General features: G+C 38.7%; 1 pseudogene; it reads left to right on the plus strand.

The window, feature by feature from the left end:
• The first annotated feature begins 1,708 nt into the window (after positions 1–1,708).
• LOC149230725 (tubulin alpha-1 chain-like) lies at positions 1,709–3,721 on the plus strand (annotated as a pseudogene).
• The last annotated feature ends 1,397 nt before the right edge of the window (positions 3,722–5,118 follow it).

Genomic DNA, 5,118 nt, shown 5'->3' on the forward strand with positions numbered 1-5,118 from the left:
GGCTACATAACACCTCATTTTTCAGTGTAGAAGGGACTTAATGAATCATGTTTACTTATTATGGTTAGTGTGCTTGAAAGACATAAAATTTAGTTGCAACTTATGATGTTTAAATGAATCTTCATTTTTTATGTCAGTTGTACAATTCTAGATTCTTATATATAGAGAGAGATATTGAATGGTCACTTTAAATAAAATAATATTAGCATAGAAATAACCCATTCCTTAAAAGCATAAATTTTTTTCCATACTTATCAACCTAGATCTCTCCAAATATTTCAATAGGATCAATTGGTCCTACTTATTCTAGATTCTCTTTGCATTTGGCTTTGACATTGATTGAAATAAATGGATTAAGGAGTTAATCTCTTCAACCTTCTTCAATGCTCTTAAATGGGCCTCCCGTTAAACATTCTCTCCTTCAAGAGGAATCCATCAAGCAGATTCCCTATCACCCTTCCTTTTCATTCTTGTAATTGAAGGATTAGGTCAAGCTCTGAAGGTAGTAGTTTCAAAGTAGAAGTTGAAGGACATCAAGCTATTTAGATAAGACCTTCCCATTTCTCACGAATAGTTTGTGGATGACATTGTGTGTATGGAGCCCCAATGGTTCAAAAAGCTCGAGTTATTCACAAAGTATTAGAGGATTTCATGACTATCTCAGATATGGATATCAACCATACTAAATCTCATATTTTGTTTGTCAACACTTCTCTTATGCCCGAGATTTATTTATTTTATTGTTGATAATACTATTAATATTTAGGTAAATATTGATGTTTAATAAGTAATATCCTCGGATGCGGGTGATTAGGGAGATGGGACGGGAGTCGGGGGCTGGACACATGCCGCCCCTCAGCCATCACGTGGCACCCCGAGCGAGCAGCTGGAAAGGACAAGGAAGGTTTAAGGCGAGGGGACCTGGGACAGTTAATGCCCGGAGAGTGTATTCGACCCAGCGTAAGGCAGGAGTAATGGCGGATGGGATCCCGAGCAGGGTAGGTGAGGACGCTGAGAATAAAACAAGGATTGAGCAGGGAATGTTGGTCATTATGCAGTCGGCTGGCCTCTCTGTCGTTGTTGCGGTCCCTTCTCAGATGGAAGGGTCCATCACGAGGTTGGCTCAGGTTGCTGTTAGTCTGGTTCATCTGGTAATTTGCTGGAATTCTCATCCCACAATGGTGAGACCTCGACAGTGTATGCTCAGCCGTCGAGGCTCATCCAGAGGAGGGGGCTCGCGCAGACCTGAAAGGGACAGTGCTGGTCATTGTTGCCACTGCAACCTTGCCAGCTCCATTGGAGCCACCTCCCTTCACTCCGGCCAATTCATGGATACAGGGGCTTCAGGCTCGGCCACCTTGCCAGCTTTTGGTTCCACCATCTTCAATTTCACCAGCTCACCGAATAACCCAAGAATCAGCGCGCATGTTTCCATTCTGTTTATTGAGAATCCTCCAGATGATGACGACCCCATGGATGTTCAGGGGCAAAGGACGCAAGACAACCCAGGGGAAGCAGAGTAGGCTCCGACAGCTGAGATGGAGCAGGAAGCAAAGGTCCCGGCTACAGACCCGGAAAAAGCCAAGCATACCCAGAATGCTCCAAAGGCGGAAATTGGGGAAGAGGCAGCGACCTCTCCAACTGAAGCTGAGCGGGAATACTATGGGTGGTGCCCAATTGTGGAAGAGCAACCGAACGAACCGGACGAATGACGGCGTCAAAGCTCATCGTTTTCTGTTTTGTTATGTGTTCAGTTGGCGTTTTTTGGGTTGTTATAGCTGTTATGTATTTTGTGCTATTGCTGTGGGCAAGAGCTGTCTCCCCTGCGCGGGAGGGATTGGTAGGCACCCTTTTGTCTAATGCCCCTGCGCGGGCTTGCAGTGTTGGACTATGTCTTGGTTTCTGTCAGTCTCAGTCTTGGTCTCTGTCTGGTGCCCCTGCGAGGGCAAAAGCATACTGGTTTCACCTGATGTAATTTCGAACTCTGTACATATTTAATAGATTAGTCTTTTTACCGAGAAAAAAAAGATGTTTAATAAGTAATATTAAATTTTAATAATTTTATTAATAATATTAATAACTCAAAAATATTATTTAAGCTTTAATAAATTTATAATTACTTCGTAAGGCATTCCTTTGAGAATAAATTCCCTCCCATGCCACCTATGTTGTTGTGCGTTGTTGTTTTGGGTGTTAGACGATAGAAACAACACCTGCCATCGAATTGATTCCTCGGATTTAGAACGGTATTAGTTAGTTATAGAGCTTATATCAACAACTTTTTCACCCAGAGAAGCTGACCAGTGGAAAATAAGATGCTGCCAATAACTTTGCTTATGGCCATTATACCAGTAAGTTGATTCCCTCCTTATTCAACATTATCATTTCATCTTGTTCACTTGAATTGAAAATACATTAAGACATTTTTTTTTTTGTTAACAGTTGATAAGGAAATTGTGAATCTGTGCTTGGATAGAATCTGGAAGTTGGTGGACAATTGTACAATCCTGCAAGATTTCCTAATCTTCCACGTAGTGGGAGGCTGTTTCGGATCTAGTTTGGGGTCCCTTCTATTGGGGAGGATTTTTTTGATTATGGAAAAAATCCAAGTTGGGTTTCACTGCGTATCCATCTCCACAGGTTTCCACATCTGTAGTTGAACCCTACACCAACATTATGTCAACGCACTCATTTCTATCATGTGGTCGTGTTGTTGGATCTGGACGTCAAGCGTCCTACATACACTAATCTTAATAGACTTGTATCTCAGGTAAGTTGGGGTTTAGTTTCATTTGAAGTTCTGTCTAATGGCTTATGTTATTTGAGTTTTGATGGTTACCTTATGATATTATAGGTCATATCTTCCCTGACTGCCTCCCTATGTTTTGATGGTGCTTTGAACATTGATTTGGTCTAGGGCCCCTTCTGTTCGAGAGGCTTTCTATTGATTATGGAAAAAATTCCAAGTTGGGTTTCATTGTGTATCCATCTCCACTAGTTTCCACATCTATAGATGAGCCCTACAATAACGTGTTGTCAACACACTCACTGCTAGAGCATACTAATGTGGTTTTGTTGTTGGATAATGAGGACATCTATGATAGTTGTCGTCATTCCTTGGACATCAAGCATCATACATACACTAACCTTAATAGACTTGTATCTCAAGTAAGTTTGGGTTTACTTTCATTCCATCTAATGGCTTCTGTTATTTTGGTTTTGATGGTTACCTTATGATATTGTAGGCCATATCTTCCATGACTACCTCCTTACATTTTGATGGTGCTCTGAACATTGATGTGACTGAATTCCATACAAACTTGGTGTCATATCCTCATATTCATGTCATGTTTTCCTCATATTCCCTAGTGATTTTTGTTGAGAAGGCATACCATGGGTAGCTATGAGTGGTTGAGATTACCAACATTTCCTTTGAGCCATTGTCCATGATGGCTAAATGTGGTCCACACCAGGAAAAGTACATGAATTGTTTTCTCATGTACCGTGGGGTCGTTGTGCCCAAGGATTGAACATGATAGTGGCTACCATAGAGATGAATAGGACCATTTAGTTCACGGATTGGTGTCCCACTGGCTTCAAGTGTGGTATCAACTATAAGCCTCCCATTGTGGTTCCTTGTGGGGACCTTGCAAAGGTCTAGAGGGTTGTCTGTATGATTTCCAACTTGACCAATGTAGCAGAGGTCTTTAATATATATTGAAACTCAATCCAATCCTAATGGCATGTCATTCATAATCCTAAGTATTTTCAGTATACAAAAGATCTATTTTCGTAAATTTGATCAGAGTTCTCATCTAGAGTAATTGTATCTACAAATTGGGATATGAGCATTAAGAGAGCAGTCATAGCCCTAATTTTCCTATGAGAGTTTAAGGAGCATATATTTTGTGAAGCATCCTATGATAATTAATAATTAATGTTTACTTTTTCCAGTAAAATGAGAATTCAGAGTTCATTTGTTGCTAGATTTTGTAGTTCCATGTCTATGTTTTGAATGTGACATTTCTTGTCTAAGCAAGCTAAGTTAAAGATAAGTTCATCCATCACACCAATTGTGTGTGAATGTGAAATACACGTTGTGATTTAACCTGATTAATTATATATACACACTAAAATTTAGTCTATAAAAATGAATGGTGGTTAAAATAAGTACTTGGTAATAAGACAACTAGAAGAGAAACAATATGATGCAATAACAAGGGAAATAATTTTCTCAATGCTCCAATTGAGTTTTTAATCATTTTCACATTGGAAAATACTCGACATGTCTATATGGTTGTTATGCCTCTTTCACCAAGGCCACTGGATGAAAATTTCATTGGGCGTATCTGTTCAAGTTAATATTGCTGGATGGAATTATGTTTCCATTCTAGATCTAGATAAAAGTTTTCTAATATATGCTATCAATAATGTGTGGAGGGTTGAAAGGAAATCACTGATATTACATGAGTTATTTGAACTGTAGTTATCAAGATCCATTGCGAGATGATGAATTCAATTAGAAAAATACTTTTTCTCATGGAGGTAAGTGTAAATCCCAAAAATTGTTTTTTAATACAATCATTGGCACTCACTAATGGTAGATGTAATTGGTATTGTTTTTCTCTTTTTTTTTTGTAGAATTTGGAGGTAGTAGTGCAACATATTGTGGCATTCAAAGAGGTATATTGAAGATTAGATGTTGGGTTATATCAGTAGGCTTTTCAAAAGTATCCTAACTGAAAAATCATTACATATTCAGTCCTAATATCCTGTATTTGAAATTGGCTTTGAATGACATTCCTTTGCATTATAGTTTCCATTATGATGCTTGGAATCAAGTGATGTTAGGACTATGTTGCTTTATATTTTTAAAATCATACTTGGCTCCATGTGAAGTGTTGTGTCACTTTTATTTTGATTTCAAATTGGGGATTTGGTAGAGGCATGAGTCTTGCATGGGAAAGTGGAAAAGATTCAGAGAAATATGTGACAGATGATAATTGATGCTTGAGCTCTTGATTTGGATGCAAGTTTTGGGTTCCCCTCTAGTTAATTTAACGGAAAGTTTGATTTAAAAAGTCAATATGTTCTTCAATTTCAAATTCTGAATGAACG

Source organism: Pinus tabuliformis, chromosome J (genome assembly GCF_031772625.1).
Source record: "Pinus tabuliformis cultivar Carrire ecotype Pingquan chromosome J, CPIR1, whole genome shotgun sequence".
NCBI lineage: Eukaryota > Viridiplantae > Streptophyta > Pinopsida > Pinales > Pinaceae > Pinus > Pinus tabuliformis.